An 18,321-nucleotide genomic window follows, 5' to 3' on the forward strand; every position below is an offset into this window, starting at 1 on the left:
GTGCAGCTCTTTAACTTACCTAAAAGGGAGGGCGGAGAGAAGACAAGGAAGGTGAATGAGGTGTTCCAATGTGAAATGCCGGAAACACAGAAACACAGACGACACACAACAAGAGGTGGCAATCTATTCATTAATTGCATTTAATCAATGAGCTCATTATCACTCATGCATTGTCCAACAGGTGTTGAAATAATGGGATTAAAAGGGGAGATCCCTTCAGAAAGACAGAAACAATAGCAAAGACAAAAAACACTTTTGGAATCTGCTTTTAGTCAACACATAAGGAAAGGGTGCACCGGTCCTGGAAATACTGCAATACCAGGTCAATGCGTGGAGTGGACAGAGCAAGCTCTATTTCCATCTCCCTGTTCTAAAAATCCATTTAATATATGGTCCCCAGATAGGGGACGTATCAGATATTAAACTGATAAGAACAGATACTACACTTGATCTTAGCCAAAAGGCCGAGAAGCGATAACCCGAACGGGCCGCGCGTTGCCCGAGCCTGCCCGATACTGCTGTTCAGCCCTTGCAGCGATTCAGCCTACTTCTAGGCAATTCCATGGGGCCCTGCAGGCTCACACACTCACAGCTACACGGAAGGTGAATAAAGGCCGGAGAGGAAGCCAGACAGGATTTGCTTCTTTTGCTTGCACCACAATGCAGTGCTGAAAGAGGAGGAATCTACATAAAAACGCCTTCCTGGCAACGCCCAAATGCCCTGCTGCCATGCAGATAAACACTGGCAGCGGCAGCAAGTGCATGCCCACAGCCACCCCTTGTTCCTTCACACCTTGTATCAGCTGTAATCCAGTCCAGTCCAGTGCTGCCTGCTGAGCAGCACTGACCAACACTGCCTGGGCCCAGGCTTTTATCTCTGAGGCCCCATTATGATGTCAGAAAGCTGGCTCTGGAATCCTGAGGGCTCCACTATGACACGTGCAAAGTTCCGTCTGAACTTTATATAAGACGGTGAGGCTCAGTCAGTCACTCAGTGTTGCCTGAGAGGGCAACACTGCAACAGCCGGCCGCCAGGCTGTCTTTTTTTTGCACAGCTAGTTGCCTCCAGGAGGCCACAAGAGGGAGACAAGGGACTGCAAAATGGAAAATAGGCATCCACCAACTTTACAGACAACTTCTCCTTGCTCCTACAACCTCCATCCTTGCACAGTTTGTTATTCTTCTAGGTAACATAGTAACAAATCCAAATTGCTGCTCTCTTTGTAGGCAAGCAAGGCTTTGTTGCAACTGCAATTCTTACTTCTTCTTGAAATGTAGGGACGACAGTACATTCCATCACATCCATCTAGTGTACACAGGTAGGTCCATTGTGGCGGGCAGGCGAGCGGGCGGGCTGCTTTATTGGCTGTTTGCTGTTCCCCTACTCCACTCCACTATTTGACTGTTGTGCTGCATCAATCAATCAATCAATCAATCAATCAATCAATCAATCAATCAATCAATCAGTGGCTGGCTCAGGTGCAGCTCTTTAACTTACCTAAAAGGGAGGGCGGAGAGAAGACAAGGAAGGTGAATGAGGTGTTCCAATGTGAAATGCCGGAAACACAGAAACACAGACGACACACAACAAGAGGTGGCAATCTATTCATTAATTGCATTTAATCAATGAGCTCATTATCACTCATGCATTGTCCAACAGGTGTTGAAATAATGGGATTAAAAGGGGAGATCCCTTCAGAAAGACAGAAACAATAGCAAAGACAAAAAACACTTTTGGAATCTGCTTTTAGTCAACACATAAGGAAAGGGTGCACCGGTCCTGGAAATACTGCAATACCAGGTCAATGCGTGGAGTGGACAGAGCAAGCTCTATTTCCATCTCCCTGTTCTAAAAATCCATTTAATATATGGTCCCCAGATAGGGGACGTATCAGATATTAAACTGATAAGAACAGATACTACACTTGATCTTAGCCAAAAGGCCGAGAAGCGATAACCCGAACGGGCCGCGCGTTGCCCGAGCCTGCCCGATACTGCTGTTCAGCCCTTGCAGCGATTCAGCCTACTTCTAGGCAATTCCATGGGGCCCTGCAGGCTCACACACTCACAGCTACACGGGAGGTGAATAAAGGCCGGAGAGGAAGCCAGACAGGATTTGCTTCTTTTGCTTGCACCACAATGCAGTGCTGAAAGAGGAGGAATCTACATAAAAACGCCTTCCTGGCAACGCCCAAATGCCCTGCTGCCATGCAGATAAACACTGGCAGCGGCAGCAAGTGCATGCCCACAGCCACCCCTTGTTCCTTCACACCTTGTATCAGCTGTAATCCAGTCCAGTCCAGTGCTGCCTGCTGAGCAGCACTGACCAACACTGCCTGGGCCCAGGCTTTTATCTCTGAGGCCCCATTATGATGTCAGAAAGCTGGCTCTGGAATCCTGAGGGCTCCACTATGACACGTGCAAAGTTCCGTCTGAACTTTATATAAGACGGTGAGGCTCAGTCAGTCACTCAGTGTTGCCTGAGAGGGCAACACTGCAACAGCCGGCCGCCAGGCTGTCTTTTTTTTGCACAGCTAGTTGCCTCCAGGAGGCCACAAGAGGGAGACAAGGGACTGCAAAATGGAAAATAGGCATCCACCAACTTTACAGACAACTTCTCCTTGCTCCTACAACCTCCATCCTTGCACAGTTTGTTATTCTTCTAGGTAACATAGTAACAAATCCAAATTGCTGCTCTCTTTGTAGGCAAGCAAGGCTTTGTTGCAACTGCAATTCTTACTTCTTCTTGAAATGTAGGGACGACAGTACATTCCATCACATCCATCTAGTGTACACAGGTAGGTCCATTGTGGCGGGCAGGCGAGCGGGCGGGCTGCTTTATTGGCTGTTTGCTGTTCCCCTACTCCACTCCACTATTTGACTGTTGTGCTGCATCAATCAATCAATCAATCAATCAATCAATCAATCAATCAATCAATCAATCAATCAATCAATCAGTGGCTGGCTCAGGTGCAGCTCTTTAACTTACCTAAAAGGGAGGGCGGAGAGAAGACAAGGAAGGTGAATGAGGTGTTCCAATGTGAAATGCCGGAAACACAGAAACACAGACGACACACAACAAGAGGTGGCAATCTATTCATTAATTGCATTTAATCAATGAGCTCATTATCACTCATGCATTGTCCAACAGGTGTTGAAATAATGGGATTAAAAGGGGAGATCCCTTCAGAAAGACAGAAACAATAGCAAAGACAAAAAACACTTTTGGAATCTGCTTTTAGTCAACACATAAGGAAAGGGTGCACCGGTCCTGGAAATACTGCAATACCAGGTCAATGCGTGGAGTGGACAGAGCAAGCTCTATTTCCATCTCCCTGTTCTAAAAATCCATTTAATATATGGTCCCCAGATAGGGGACGTATCAGATATTAAACTGATAAGAACAGATACTACACTTGATCTTAGCCAAAAGGCCGAGAAGCGATAACCCGAACGGGCCGCGCGTTGCCCGAGCCTGCCCGATACTGCTGTTCAGCCCTTGCAGCGATTCAGCCTACTTCTAGGCAATTCCATGGGGCCCTGCAGGCTCACACACTCACAGCTACACGGGAGGTGAATAAAGGCCGGAGAGGAAGCCAGACAGGATTTGCTTCTTTTGCTTGCACCACAATGCAGTGCTGAAAGAGGAGGAATCTACATAAAAACGCCTTCCTGGCAACGCCCAAATGCCCTGCTGCCATGCAGATAAACACTGGCAGCGGCAGCAATTGCATGCCCACAGCCACCCCTTGTTCCTTCACACCTTGTATCAGCTGTAATCCAGTCCAGTCCAGTGCTGCCTGCTGAGCAGCACTGACCAACACTGCCTGGGCCCAGGCTTTTATCTCTGAGGCCCCATTATGATGTCAGAAAGCTGGCTCTGGAATCCTGAGGGCTCCACTATGACACGTGCAAAGTTCCGTCTGAACTTTATATAAGACGGTGAGGCTCAGTCAGTCACTCAGTGTTGCCTGAGAGGGCAACACTGCAACAGCCGGCCGCCAGGCTGTCTTTTTTTTGCACAGCTAGTTGCCTCCAGGAGGCCACAAGAGGGAGACAAGGGACTGCAAAATGGAAAATAGGCATCCACCAACTTTACAGACAACTTCTCCTTGCTCCTACAACCTCCATCCTTGCACAGTTTGTTATTCTTCTAGGTAACATAGTAACAAATCCAAATTGCTGCTCTCTTTGTAGGCAAGCAAGGCTTTGTTGCAACTGCAATTCTTACTTCTTCTTGAAATGTAGGGACGACAGTACATTCCATCACATCCATCTAGTGTACACAGGTAGGTCCATTGTGGCGGGCAGGCGAGCGGGCGGGCTGCTTTATTGGCTGTTTGCTGTTCCCCTACTCCACTCCACTATTTGACTGTTGTGCTGCATCAATCAATCAATCAATCAATCAATCAATCAATCAATCAATCAATCAATCAAGTGGCTGGCTCAGGTGCAGCTCTTTAACTTACCTAAAAGGGAGGGCGGAGAGAAGACAAGGAAGGTGAATGAGGTGTTCCAATGTGAAATGCCGGAAACACAGAAACACAGACGACACACAACAAGAGGTGGCAATCTATTCATTAATTGCATTTAATCAATGAGCTCATTATCACTCATGCATTGTCCAACAGGTGTTGAAATAATGGGATTAAAAGGGGAGATCCCTTCAGAAAGACAGAAACAATAGCAAAGACAAAAAACACTTTTGGAATCTGCTTTTAGTCAACACATAAGGAAAGGGTGCACCGGTCCTGGAAATACTGCAATACCAGGTCAATGCGTGGAGTGGACAGAGCAAGCTCTATTTCCATCTCCCTGTTCTAAAAATCCATTTAATATATGGTCCCCAGATAGGGGACGTATCAGATATTAAACTGATAAGAACAGATACTACACTTGATCTTAGCCAAAAGGCCGAGAAGCGATAACCCGAACGGGCCGCGCGTTGCCCGAGCCTGCCCGATACTGCTGTTCAGCCCTTGCAGCGATTCAGCCTACTTCTAGGCAATTCCATGGGGCCCTGCAGGCTCACACACTCACAGCTACACGGGAGGTGAATAAAGGCCGGAGAGGAAGCCAGACAGGATTTGCTTCTTTTGCTTGCACCACAATGCAGTGCTGAAAGAGGAGGAATCTACATAAAAACGCCTTCCTGGCAACGCCCAAATGCCCTGCTGCCATGCAGATAAACACTGGCAGCGGCAGCAAGTGCATGCCCACAGCCACCCCTTGTTCCTTCACACCTTGTATCAGCTGTAATCCAGTCCAGTCCAGTGCTGCCTGCTGAGCAGCACTGACCAACACTGCCTGGGCCCAGGCTTTTATCTCTGAGGCCCCATTATGATGTCAGAAAGCTGGCTCTGGAATCCTGAGGGCTCCACTATGACACGTGCAAAGTTCCGTCTGAACTTTATATAAGACGGTGAGGCTCAGTCAGTCACTCAGTGTTGCCTGAGAGGGCAACACTGCAACAGCCGGCCGCCAGGCTGTCTTTTTTTTGCACAGCTAGTTGCCTCCAGGAGGCCACAAGAGGGAGACAAGGGACTGCAAAATGGAAAATAGGCATCCACCAACTTTACAGACAACTTCTCCTTGCTCCTACAACCTCCATCCTTGCACAGTTTGTTATTCTTCTAGGTAACATAGTAACAAATCCAAATTGCTGCTCTCTTTGTAGGCAAGCAAGGCTTTGTTGCAACTGCAATTCTTACTTCTTCTTGAAATGTAGGGACGACAGTACATTCCATCACATCCATCTAGTGTACACAGGTAGGTCCATTGTGGCGGGCAGGCGAGCGGGCGGGCTGCTTTATTGGCTGTTTGCTGTTCCCCTACTCCACTCCACTATTTGACTGTTGTGCTGCATCAATCAATCAATCAATCAATCAATCAATCAATCAATCAATCAATCAATCAATCAGTGGCTGGCTCAGGTGCAGCTCTTTAACTTACCTAAAAGGGAGGGCGGAGAGAAGACAAGGAAGGTGAATGAGGTGTTCCAATGTGAAATGCCGGAAACACAGAAACACAGACGACACACAACAAGAGGTGGCAATCTATTCATTAATTGCATTTAATCAATGAGCTCATTATCACTCATGCATTGTCCAACAGGTGTTGAAATAATGGGATTAAAAGGGGAGATCCCTTCAGAAAGACAGAAACAATAGCAAAGACAAAAAACACTTTTGGAATCTGCTTTTAGTCAACACATAAGGAAAGGGTGCACCGGTCCTGGAAATACTGCAATACCAGGTCAATGCGTGGAGTGGACAGAGCAAGCTCTATTTCCATCTCCCTGTTCTAAAAATCCATTTAATATATGGTCCCCAGATAGGGGACGTATCAGATATTAAACTGATAAGAACAGATACTACACTTGATCTTAGCCAAAAGGCCGAGAAGCGATAACCCGAACGGGCCGCGCGTTGCCCGAGCCTGCCCGATACTGCTGTTCAGCCCTTGCAGCGATTCAGCCTACTTCTAGGCAATTCCATGGGGCCCTGCAGGCTCACACACTCACAGCTACACGGGAGGTGAATAAAGGCCGGAGAGGAAGCCAGACAGGATTTGCTTCTTTTGCTTGCACCACAATGCAGTGCTGAAAGAGGAGGAATCTACATAAAAACGCCTTCCTGGCAACGCCCAAATGCCCTGCTGCCATGCAGATAAACACTGGCAGCGGCAGCAAGTGCATGCCCACAGCCACCCCTTGTTCCTTCACACCTTGTATCAGCTGTAATCCAGTCCAGTCCAGTGCTGCCTGCTGAGCAGCACTGACCAACACTGCCTGGGCCCAGGCTTTTATCTCTGAGGCCCCATTATGATGTCAGAAAGCTGGCTCTGGAATCCTGAGGGCTCCACTATGACACGTGCAAAGTTCCGTCTGAACTTTATATAAGACGGTGAGGCTCAGTCAGTCACTCAGTGTTGCCTGAGAGGGCAACACTGCAACAGCCGGCCGCCAGGCTGTCTTTTTTTTGCACAGCTAGTTGCCTCCAGGAGGCCACAAGAGGGAGACAAGGGACTGCAAAATGGAAAATAGGCATCCACCAACTTTACAGACAACTTCTCCTTGCTCCTACAACCTCCATCCTTGCACAGTTTGTTATTCTTCTAGGTAACATAGTAACAAATCCAAATTGCTGCTCTCTTTGTAGGCAAGCAAGGCTTTGTTGCAACTGCAATTCTTACTTCTTCTTGAAATGTAGGGACGACAGTACATTCCATCACATCCATCTAGTGTACACAGGTAGGTCCATTGTGGCGGGCAGGCGAGCGGGCGGGCTGCTTTATTGGCTGTTTGCTGTTCCCCTACTCCACTCCACTATTTGACTGTTGTGCTGCATCAATCAATCAATCAATCAATCAATCAATCAATCAATCAATCAATCAATCAATCAATCAGTGGCTGGCTCAGGTGCAGCTCTTTAACTTACCTAAAAGGGAGGGCGGAGAGAAGACAAGGAAGGTGAATGAGGTGTTCCAATGTGAAATGCCGGAAACACAGAAACACAGACGACACACAACAAGAGGTGGCAATCTATTCATTAATTGCATTTAATCAATGAGCTCATTATCACTCATGCATTGTCCAACAGGTGTTGAAATAATGGGATTAAAAGGGGAGATCCCTTCAGAAAGACAGAAACAATAGCAAAGACAAAAAACACTTTTGGAATCTGCTTTTAGTCAACACATAAGGAAAGGGTGCACCGGTCCTGGAAATACTGCAATACCAGGTCAATGCGTGGAGTGGACAGAGCAAGCTCTATTTCCATCTCCCTGTTCTAAAAATCCATTTAATATATGGTCCCCAGATAGGGGACGTATCAGATATTAAACTGATAAGAACAGATACTACACTTGATCTTAGCCAAAAGGCCGAGAAGCGATAACCCGAACGGGCCGCGCGTTGCCCGAGCCTGCCCGATACTGCTGTTCAGCCCTTGCAGCGATTCAGCCTACTTCTAGGCAATTCCATGGGGCCCTGCAGGCTCACACACTCACAGCTACACGGGAGGTGAATAAAGGCCGGAGAGGAAGCCAGACAGGATTTGCTTCTTTTGCTTGCACCACAATGCAGTGCTGAAAGAGGAGGAATCTACATAAAAACGCCTTCCTGGCAACGCCCAAATGCCCTGCTGCCATGCAGATAAACACTGGCAGCGGCAGCAAGTGCATGCCCACAGCCACCCCTTGTTCCTTCACACCTTGTATCAGCTGTAATCCAGTCCAGTCCAGTGCTGCCTGCTGAGCAGCACTGACCAACACTGCCTGGGCCCAGGCTTTTATCTCTGAGGCCCCATTATGATGTCAGAAAGCTGGCTCTGGAATCCTGAGGGCTCCACTATGACACGTGCAAAGTTCCGTCTGAACTTTATATAAGACGGTGAGGCTCAGTCAGTCACTCAGTGTTGCCTGAGAGGGCAACACTGCAACAGCCGGCCGCCAGGCTGTCTTTTTTTTGCACAGCTAGTTGCCTCCAGGAGGCCACAAGAGGGAGACAAGGGACTGCAAAATGGAAAATAGGCATCCACCAACTTTACAGACAACTTCTCCTTGCTCCTACAACCTCCATCCTTGCACAGTTTGTTATTCTTCTAGGTAACATAGTAACAAATCCAAATTGCTGCTCTCTTTGTAGGCAAGCAAGGCTTTGTTGCAACTGCAATTCTTACTTCTTCTTGAAATGTAGGGACGACAGTACATTCCATCACATCCATCTAGTGTACACAGGTAGGTCCATTGTGGCGGGCAGGCGAGCGGGCGGGCTGCTTTATTGGCTGTTTGCTGTTCCCCTACTCCACTCCACTATTTGACTGTTGTGCTGCATCAATCAATCAATCAATCAATCAATCAATCAATCAATCAATCAATCAGTGGCTGGCTCAGGTGCAGCTCTTTAACTTACCTAAAAGGGAGGGCGGAGAGAAGACAAGGAAGGTGAATGAGGTGTTCCAATGTGAAATGCCGGAAACACAGAAACACAGACGACACACAACAAGAGGTGGCAATCTATTCATTAATTGCATTTAATCAATGAGCTCATTATCACTCATGCATTGTCCAACAGGTGTTGAAATAATGGGATTAAAAGGGGAGATCCCTTCAGAAAGACAGAAACAATAGCAAAGACAAAAAACACTTTTGGAATCTGCTTTTAGTCAACACATAAGGAAAGGGTGCACCGGTCCTGGAAATACTGCAATACCAGGTCAATGCGTGGAGTGGACAGAGCAAGCTCTATTTCCATCTCCCTGTTCTAAAAATCCATTTAATATATGGTCCCCAGATAGGGGACGTATCAGATATTAAACTGATAAGAACAGATACTACACTTGATCTTAGCCAAAAGGCCGAGAAGCGATAACCCGAACGGGCCGCGCGTTGCCCGAGCCTGCCCGATACTGCTGTTCAGCCCTTGCAGCGATTCAGCCTACTTCTAGGCAATTCCATGGGGCCCTGCAGGCTCACACACTCACAGCTACACGGGAGGTGAATAAAGGCCGGAGAGGAAGCCAGACAGGATTTGCTTCTTTTGCTTGCACCACAATGCAGTGCTGAAAGAGGAGGAATCTACATAAAAACGCCTTCCTGGCAACGCCCAAATGCCCTGCTGCCATGCAGATAAACACTGGCAGCGGCAGCAAGTGCATGCCCACAGCCACCCCTTGTTCCTTCACACCTTGTATCAGCTGTAATCCAGTCCAGTCCAGTGCTGCCTGCTGAGCAGCACTGACCAACACTGCCTGGGCCCAGGCTTTTATCTCTGAGGCCCCATTATGATGTCAGAAAGCTGGCTCTGGAATCCTGAGGGCTCCACTATGACACGTGCAAAGTTCCGTCTGAACTTTATATAAGACGGTGAGGCTCAGTCAGTCACTCAGTGTTGCCTGAGAGGGCAACACTGCAACAGCCGGCCGCCAGGCTGTCTTTTTTTTGCACAGCTAGTTGCCTCCAGGAGGCCACAAGAGGGAGACAAGGGACTGCAAAATGGAAAATAGGCATCCACCAACTTTACAGACAACTTCTCCTTGCTCCTACAACCTCCATCCTTGCACAGTTTGTTATTCTTCTAGGTAACATAGTAACAAATCCAAATTGCTGCTCTCTTTGTAGGCAAGCAAGGCTTTGTTGCAACTGCAATTCTTACTTCTTCTTGAAATGTAGGGACGACAGTACATTCCATCACATCCATCTAGTGTACACAGGTAGGTCCATTGTGGCGGGCAGGCGAGCGGGCGGGCTGCTTTATTGGCTGTTTGCTGTTCCCCTACTCCACTCCACTATTTGACTGTTGTGCTGCATCAATCAATCAATCAATCAATCAATCAATCAATCAGTGGCTGGCTCAGGTGCAGCTCTTTAACTTACCTAAAAGGGAGGGCGGAGAGAAGACAAGGAAGGTGAATGAGGTGTTCCAATGTGAAATGCCGGAAACACAGAAACACAGACGACACACAACAAGAGGTGGCAATCTATTCATTAATTGCATTTAATCAATGAGCTCATTATCACTCATGCATTGTCCAACAGGTGTTGAAATAATGGGATTAAAAGGGGAGATCCCTTCAGAAAGACAGAAACAATAGCAAAGACAAAAAACACTTTTGGAATCTGCTTTTAGTCAACACATAAGGAAAGGGTGCACCGGTCCTGGAAATACTGCAATACCAGGTCAATGCGTGGAGTGGACAGAGCAAGCTCTATTTCCATCTCCCTGTTCTAAAAATCCATTTAATATATGGTCCCCAGATAGGGGACGTATCAGATATTAAACTGATAAGAACAGATACTACACTTGATCTTAGCCAAAAGGCCGAGAAGCGATAACCCGAACGGGCCGCGCGTTGCCCGAGCCTGCCCGATACTGCTGTTCAGCCCTTGCAGCGATTCAGCCTACTTCTAGGCAATTCCATGGGGCCCTGCAGGCTCACACACTCACAGCTACACGGGAGGTGAATAAAGGCCGGAGAGGAAGCCAGACAGGATTTGCTTCTTTTGCTTGCACCACAATGCAGTGCTGAAAGAGGAGGAATCTACATAAAAACGCCTTCCTGGCAACGCCCAAATGCCCTGCTGCCATGCAGATAAACACTGGCAGCGGCAGCAAGTGCATGCCCACAGCCACCCCTTGTTCCTTCACACCTTGTATCAGCTGTAATCCAGTCCAGTCCAGTGCTGCCTGCTGAGCAGCACTGACCAACACTGCCTGGGCCCAGGCTTTTATCTCTGAGGCCCCATTATGATGTCAGAAAGCTGGCTCTGGAATCCTGAGGGCTCCACTATGACACGTGCAAAGTTCCGTCTGAACTTTATATAAGACGGTGAGGCTCAGTCAGTCACTCAGTGTTGCCTGAGAGGGCAACACTGCAACAGCCGGCCGCCAGGCTGTCTTTTTTTTGCACAGCTAGTTGCCTCCAGGAGGCCACAAGAGGGAGACAAGGGACTGCAAAATGGAAAATAGGCATCCACCAACTTTACAGACAACTTCTCCTTGCTCCTACAACCTCCATCCTTGCACAGTTTGTTATTCTTCTAGGTAACATAGTAACAAATCCAAATTGCTGCTCTCTTTGTAGGCAAGCAAGGCTTTGTTGCAACTGCAATTCTTACTTCTTCTTGAAATGTAGGGACGACAGTACATTCCATCACATCCATCTAGTGTACACAGGTAGGTCCATTGTGGCGGGCAGGCGAGCGGGCGGGCTGCTTTATTGGCTGTTTGCTGTTCCCCTACTCCACTCCACTATTTGACTGTTGTGCTGCATCAATCAATCAATCAATCAATCAATCAATCAATCAATCAATCAATCAATCAATCAATCAGTGGCTGGCTCAGGTGCAGCTCTTTAACTTACCTAAAAGGGAGGGCGGAGAGAAGACAAGGAAGGTGAATGAGGTGTTCCAATGTGAAATGCCGGAAACACAGAAACACAGACGACACACAACAAGAGGTGGCAATCTATTCATTAATTGCATTTAATCAATGAGCTCATTATCACTCATGCATTGTCCAACAGGTGTTGAAATAATGGGATTAAAAGGGGAGATCCCTTCAGAAAGACAGAAACAATAGCAAAGACAAAAAACACTTTTGGAATCTGCTTTTAGTCAACACATAAGGAAAGGGTGCACCGGTCCTGGAAATACTGCAATACCAGGTCAATGCGTGGAGTGGACAGAGCAAGCTCTATTTCCATCTCCCTGTTCTAAAAATCCATTTAATATATGGTCCCCAGATAGGGGACGTATCAGATATTAAACTGATAAGAACAGATACTACACTTGATCTTAGCCAAAAGGCCGAGAAGCGATAACCCGAACGGGCCGCGCGTTGCCCGAGCCTGCCCGATACTGCTGTTCAGCCCTTGCAGCGATTCAGCCTACTTCTAGGCAATTCCATGGGGCCCTGCAGGCTCACACACTCACAGCTACACGGGAGGTGAATAAAGGCCGGAGAGGAAGCCAGACAGGATTTGCTTCTTTTGCTTGCACCACAATGCAGTGCTGAAAGAGGAGGAATCTACATAAAAACGCCTTCCTGGCAACGCCCAAATGCCCTGCTGCCATGCAGATAAACACTGGCAGCGGCAGCAAGTGCATGCCCACAGCCACCCCTTGTTCCTTCACACCTTGTATCAGCTGTAATCCAGTCCAGTCCAGTGCTGCCTGCTGAGCAGCACTGACCAACACTGCCTGGGCCCAGGCTTTTATCTCTGAGGCCCCATTATGATGTCAGAAAGCTGGCTCTGGAATCCTGAGGGCTCCACTATGACACGTGCAAAGTTCCGTCTGAACTTTATATAAGACGGTGAGGCTCAGTCAGTCACTCAGTGTTGCCTGAGAGGGCAACACTGCAACAGCCGGCCGCGAGGCTGTCTTTTTTTTGCACAGCTAGTTGCCTCCAGGAGGCCACAAGAGGGAGACAAGGGACTGCAAAATGGAAAATAGGCATCCACCAACTTTACAGACAACTTCTCCTTGCTCCTACAACCTCCATCCTTGCACAGTTTGTTATTCTTCTAGGTAACATAGTAACAAATCCAAATTGCTGCTCTCTTTGTAGGCAAGCAAGGCTTTGTTGCAACTGCAATTCTTACTTCTTCTTGAAATGTAGGGACGACAGTACATTCCATCACATCCATCTAGTGTACACAGGTAGGTCCATTGTGGCGGGCAGGCGAGCGGGCGGGCTGCTTTATTGGCTGTTTGCTGTTCCCCTACTCCACTCCACTATTTGACTGTTGTGCTGCATCAATCAATCAATCAATCAATCAATCAATCAATCAATCAATCAATCAATCAATCAATCAGTGGCTGGCTCAGGTGCAGCTCTTTAACTTACCTAAAAGGGAGGGCGGAGAGAAGACAAGGAAGGTGAATGAGGTGTTCCAATGTGAAATGCCGGAAACACAGAAACACAGACGACACACAACAAGAGGTGGCAATCTATTCATTAATTGCATTTAATCAATGAGCTCATTATCACTCATGCATTGTCCAACAGGTGTTGAAATAATGGGATTAAAAGGGGAGATCCCTTCAGAAAGACAGAAACAATAGCAAAGACAAAAAACACTTTTGGAATTTGCTTTTAGTCAACACATAAGGAAAGGGTGCACCGGTCCTGGAAATACTGCAATACCAGGTCAATGCGTGGAGTGGACAGAGCAAGCTCTATTTCCATCTCCCTGTTCTAAAAATCCATTTAATATATGGTCCCCAGATAGGGGACGTATCAGATATTAAACTGATAAGAACAGATACTACACTTGATCTTAGCCAAAAGGCCGAGAAGCGATAACCCGAACGGGCCGCGCGTTGCCCGAGCCTGCCCGATACTGCTGTTCAGCCCTTGCAGCGATTCAGCCTACTTCTAGGCAATTCCATGGGGCCCTGCAGGCTCACACACTCACAGCTACACGGGAGGTGAATAAAGGCCGGAGAGGAAGCCAGACAGGATTTGCTTCTTTTGCTTGCACCACAATGCAGTGCTGAAAGAGGAGGAATCTACATAAAAACGCCTTCCTGGCAACGCCCAAATGCCCTGCTGCCATGCAGATAAACACTGGCAGCGGCAGCAAGTGCATGCCCACAGCCACCCCTTGTTCCTTCACACCTTGTATCAGCTGTAATCCAGTCCAGTCCAGTGCTGCCTGCTGAGCAGCACTGACCAACACTGCCTGGGCCCAGGCTTTTATCTCTGAGGCCCCATTATGATGTCAGAAAGCTGGCTCTGGAATCCTGAGGGCTCCACTATGACACGTGCAAAGTTCCGTCTGAACTTTATATAAGACGGTGAGGCTCAGTCAGTCACTCAGTGTTGCCTGAGAGGGCAACACTGCAACAGCCGGCCGCCAGGCTGTCTTTTTTTTGCACAGCTAGTTGCCTCCAGGAGGCCACAAGAGGGAGACAAGGGACTGCAAAATGGAAAATAGGCATCCACCAACTTTACAGACAACTTCTCCTTGCTCCTACAACCTCCATCCTTGCACAGTTTGTTATTCTTCTAGGTAACATAGTAACAAATCCAAATTGCTGCTCTCTTTGTAGGCAAGCAAGGCTTTGTTGCAACTGCAATTCTTACTTCTTCTTGAAATGTAGGGACGACAGTACATTCCATCACATCCATCTAGTGTACACAGGTAGGTCCATTGTGGCGGGCAGGCGAGCGGGCGGGCTGCTTTATTGGCTGTTTGCTGTTCCCCTACTCCACTCCACTATTTGACTGTTGTGCTGCATCAATCAATCAATCAATCAATCAATCAATCAATCAGTGGCTGGCTCAGGTGCAGCTCTTTAACTTACCTAAAAGGGAGGGCGGAGAGAAGACAAGGAAGGTGAATGAGGTGTTCCAATGTGAAATGCCGGAAACACAGAAACACAGACGACACACAACAAGAGGTGGCAATCTATTCATTAATTGCATTTAATCAATGAGCTCATTATCACTCATGCATTGTCCAACAGGTGTTGAAATAATGGGATTAAAAGGGGAGATCCCTTCAGAAAGACAGAAACAATAGCAAAGACAAAAAACACTTTTGGAATCTGCTTTTAGTCAACACATAAGGAAAGGGTGCACCGGTCCTGGAAATACTGCAATACCAGGTCAATGCGTGGAGTGGACAGAGCAAGCTCTATTTCCATCTCACTGTTCTAAAAATCCATTTAATATATGGTCCCCAGATAGGGGACGTATCAGATATTAAACTGATAAGAACAGATACTACACTTGATCTTAGCCAAAAGGCCGAGAAGTGATAACCCGAACGGGCCGCGCGTTGCCCGAGCCTGCCCGATACTGCTGTTCAGCCCTTGCAGCGATTCAGCCTACTTCTAGGCAATTCCATGGGGCCCTGCAGGCTCACACACTCACAGCTACACGGGAGGTGAATAAAGGCCGGAGAGGAAGCCAGACAGGATTTGCTTCTTTTGCTTGCACCACAATGCAGTGCTGAAAGAGGAGGAATCTACATAAAAACGCCTTCCTGGCAACGCCCAAATGCCCTGCTGCCATGCAGATAAACACTGGCAGCGGCAGCAAGTGCATGCCCACAGCCACCCCTTGTTCCTTCACACCTTGTATCAGCTGTAATCAAGTCCAGTCCAGTGCTGCCTGCTGAGCAGCACTGACCAACACTGCCTGGGCCCAGGCTTTTATCTCTGAGGCCCCATTATGATGTCAGAAAGCTGGCTCTGGAATCCTGAGGGCTCCACTATGACACGTGCAAAGTTCCGTCTGAACTTTATATAAGACGGTGAGGCTCAGTCAGTCACTCAGTGTTGCCTGAGAGGGCAACACTGCAACAGCCGGCCGCCAGGCTGTCTTTTTTTTGCACAGCTAGTTGCCTCCAGGAGGCCACAAGAGGGAGACAAGGGACTGCAAAATGGAAAATAGGCATCCACCAACTTTACAGACAACTTCTCCTTGCTCCTACAACCTCCATCCTTGCACAGTTTGTTATTCTTCTAGGTAACATAGTAACAAATCCAAATTGCTGCTCTCTTTGTAGGCAAGCAAGGCTTTGTTGCAACTGCAATTCTTACTTCTTCTTGAAATGTAGGGACGACAGTACATTCCATCACATCCATCTAGTGTACACAGGTAGGTCCATTGTGGCGGGCAGGCGAGCGGGCGGGCTGCTTTATTGGCTGTTTGCTGTTCCCCTACTCCACTCCACTATTTGACTGTTGTGCTGCATCAATCAATCAATCAATCAATCAATCAATCAATCAATCAATCAATCAATCAATCAATCAGTGGCTGGCTCAGGTGCAGCTCTTTAACTTACCTAAAAGGGAGGGCGGAGAGAAGACAAGGAAGGTGAATGAGGTGTTCCAATGTGAAATGCCGGAAACACAGAAACACAGACGACACACAACAAGAGGTGGCAATCTATTCATTAATTGCATTTAATCAATGAGCTCATTATCACTCATGCATTGTCCAACAGGTGTTGAAATAATGGGATTAAAAGGGGAGATCCCTTCAGAAAGACAGAAACAATAGCAAAGACAAAAAACACTTTTGGAATCTGCTTTTAGTCAACACATAAGGAAAGGGTGCACCGGTCCTGGAAATACTGCAATACCAGGTCAATGCGTGGAGTGGACAGAGCAAGCTCTATTTCCATCTCCCTGTTCTAAAAATCCATTTAATATATGGTCCCCAGATAGGGGACGTATCAGATATTAAACTGATAAGAACAGATACTACACTTGATCTTAGCCAAAAGGCCGAGAAGCGATAACCCGAACGGGCCGCGCGTTGCCCGAGCCTGCCCGATACTGCTGTTCAGCCCTTGCAGCGATTCAGCCTACTTCTAGGCAATTCCATGGGGCCCTGCAGGCTCACACACTCACAGCTACACGGGAGGTGAATAAAGGCCGGAGAGGAAGCCAGACAGGATTTGCTTCTTTTGCTTGCACCACAATGCAGTGCTGAAAGAGGAGGAATCTACATAAAAACGCCTTCCTGGCAACGCCCAAATGCCCTGCTGCCATGCAGATAAACACTGGCAGCGGCAGCAAGTGCATGCCCACAGCCACCCCTTGTTCCTTCACACCTTGTATCAGCTGTAATCCAGTCCAGTCCAGTGCTGCCTGCTGAGCAGCACTGACCAACACTGCCTGGGCCCAGGCTTTTATCTCTGAGGCCCCATTATGATGTCAGAAAGCTGGCTCTGGAATCCTGAGGGCTCCACTATGACACGTGCAAAGTTCCGTCTGAACTTTATATAAGACGGTGAGGCTCAGTCAGTCACTCAGTGTTGCCTGAGAGGGCAACACTGCAACAGCCGGCCGCCAGGCTGTCTTTTTTTTGCACAGCTAGTTGCCTCCAGGAGGCCACAAGAGGGAGACAAGGGACTGCAAAATGGAAAATAGGCATCCACCAACTTTACAGACAACTTCTCCTTGCTCCTACAACCTCCATCCTTGCACAGTTTGTTATTCTTCTAGGTAACATAGTAACAAATCCAAATTGCTGCTCTCTTTGTAGGCAAGCAAGGCTTTGTTGCAACTGCAATTCTTACTTCTTCTTGAAATGTAGGGACGACAGTACATTCCATCACATCCATCTAGTGTACACAGGTAGGTCCATTGTGGCGGGCAGGCGAGCGGGCGGGCTGCTTTATTGGCTGTTTGCTGTTCCCCTACTCCACTCCACTATTTGACTGTTGTGCTGCATCAATCAATCAATCAATCAATCAATCAATCAATCAATCAATCAATCAATCAATCAATCAATCAATCAATCAATCAATCAATCAGTGGCTGGCTCAGGTGCAGCTCTTTAACTTACCTAAAAGGGAGGGCGGAGAGAAGACAAGGAAGGTGAATGAGGTGTTCCAATGTGAAATGCCGGAAACACAGAAACACAGACGACACACAACAAGAGGTGGCAATCTATTCATTAATTGCATTTAATCAATGAGCTCATTATCACTCATGCATTGTCCAACAGGTGTTGAAATAATGGGATTAAAAGGGGAGATCCCTTCAGAAAGACAGAAACAATAGCAAAGACAAAAAACACTTTTGGAATCTGCTTTTAGTCAACACATAAGGAAAGGGTGCACCGGTCCTGGAAATACTGCAATACCAGGTCAATGCGTGGAGTGGACAGAGCAAGCTCTATTTCCATCTCCCTGTTCTAAAAATCCATTTAATATATGGTCCCCAGATAGGGGACGTATCAGATATTAAACTGATAAGAACAGATACTACACTTGATCTTAGCCAAAAGGCCGAGAAGCGATAACCCGAACGGGCCGCGCGTTGCCCGAGCCTGCCCGATACTGCTGTTCAGCC

The 18,321-nt window shown here is 47.6% G+C and overlaps 13 non-coding genes across 13 annotated transcripts; all 13 read right to left on the bottom strand.

Annotated features, from left to right (window-relative positions):
• Positions 1-285: 285 nt before the first annotated feature.
• On the bottom strand, positions 286-476 carry LOC142694758 (U2 spliceosomal RNA). Its single transcript, XR_012862939.1, has one exon. It is a non-coding gene; the product is annotated as a U2 spliceosomal RNA (small nuclear RNA).
• A 1,288-nt stretch (positions 477-1,764) lies between these two features.
• LOC142694759 (U2 spliceosomal RNA) lies at positions 1,765-1,955 on the bottom strand. Its single transcript, XR_012862940.1, has one exon. It is a non-coding gene; the product is annotated as a U2 spliceosomal RNA (small nuclear RNA).
• A 1,300-nt stretch (positions 1,956-3,255) lies between these two features.
• On the bottom strand, positions 3,256-3,446 carry LOC142694762 (U2 spliceosomal RNA). Its single transcript, XR_012862942.1, has one exon. It is a non-coding gene; the product is annotated as a U2 spliceosomal RNA (small nuclear RNA).
• A 1,289-nt stretch (positions 3,447-4,735) lies between these two features.
• LOC142694763 (U2 spliceosomal RNA) lies at positions 4,736-4,926 on the bottom strand. Its single transcript, XR_012862943.1, has one exon. It is a non-coding gene; the product is annotated as a U2 spliceosomal RNA (small nuclear RNA).
• Positions 4,927-6,218: 1,292 nt separating this feature from the next.
• Positions 6,219-6,409, bottom strand: LOC142694764 (U2 spliceosomal RNA). The gene has a single exon (XR_012862944.1). It is a non-coding gene; the product is annotated as a U2 spliceosomal RNA (small nuclear RNA).
• Positions 6,410-7,705: 1,296 nt separating this feature from the next.
• LOC142694765 (U2 spliceosomal RNA) lies at positions 7,706-7,896 on the bottom strand. Its single transcript, XR_012862945.1, has one exon. It is a non-coding gene; the product is annotated as a U2 spliceosomal RNA (small nuclear RNA).
• A 1,284-nt stretch (positions 7,897-9,180) lies between these two features.
• Positions 9,181-9,371, bottom strand: LOC142694766 (U2 spliceosomal RNA). Its single transcript, XR_012862946.1, has one exon. It is a non-coding gene; the product is annotated as a U2 spliceosomal RNA (small nuclear RNA).
• A 1,272-nt stretch (positions 9,372-10,643) lies between these two features.
• Positions 10,644-10,834, bottom strand: LOC142694767 (U2 spliceosomal RNA). The gene has a single exon (XR_012862947.1). It is a non-coding gene; the product is annotated as a U2 spliceosomal RNA (small nuclear RNA).
• A 1,296-nt stretch (positions 10,835-12,130) lies between these two features.
• On the bottom strand, positions 12,131-12,321 carry LOC142694768 (U2 spliceosomal RNA). Its single transcript, XR_012862948.1, has one exon. It is a non-coding gene; the product is annotated as a U2 spliceosomal RNA (small nuclear RNA).
• Positions 12,322-13,617: 1,296 nt separating this feature from the next.
• LOC142694769 (U2 spliceosomal RNA) lies at positions 13,618-13,808 on the bottom strand. Its single transcript, XR_012862949.1, has one exon. It is a non-coding gene; the product is annotated as a U2 spliceosomal RNA (small nuclear RNA).
• Positions 13,809-15,080: 1,272 nt separating this feature from the next.
• LOC142694432 (U2 spliceosomal RNA) lies at positions 15,081-15,271 on the bottom strand. The gene has a single exon (XR_012862672.1). It is a non-coding gene; the product is annotated as a U2 spliceosomal RNA (small nuclear RNA).
• Positions 15,272-16,567: 1,296 nt separating this feature from the next.
• LOC142694770 (U2 spliceosomal RNA) lies at positions 16,568-16,758 on the bottom strand. Its single transcript, XR_012862950.1, has one exon. It is a non-coding gene; the product is annotated as a U2 spliceosomal RNA (small nuclear RNA).
• Positions 16,759-18,078: 1,320 nt separating this feature from the next.
• LOC142694771 (U2 spliceosomal RNA) lies at positions 18,079-18,269 on the bottom strand. Its single transcript, XR_012862951.1, has one exon. It is a non-coding gene; the product is annotated as a U2 spliceosomal RNA (small nuclear RNA).
• Positions 18,270-18,321: the final 52 nt, after the last annotated feature.

The sequence above is a fragment of the Rhinoderma darwinii genome (genome assembly GCF_050947455.1).
Source record: "Rhinoderma darwinii isolate aRhiDar2 chromosome 5 unlocalized genomic scaffold, aRhiDar2.hap1 SUPER_5_unloc_46, whole genome shotgun sequence".
NCBI classification, from domain to species: domain Eukaryota; kingdom Metazoa; phylum Chordata; class Amphibia; order Anura; family Rhinodermatidae; genus Rhinoderma; species Rhinoderma darwinii.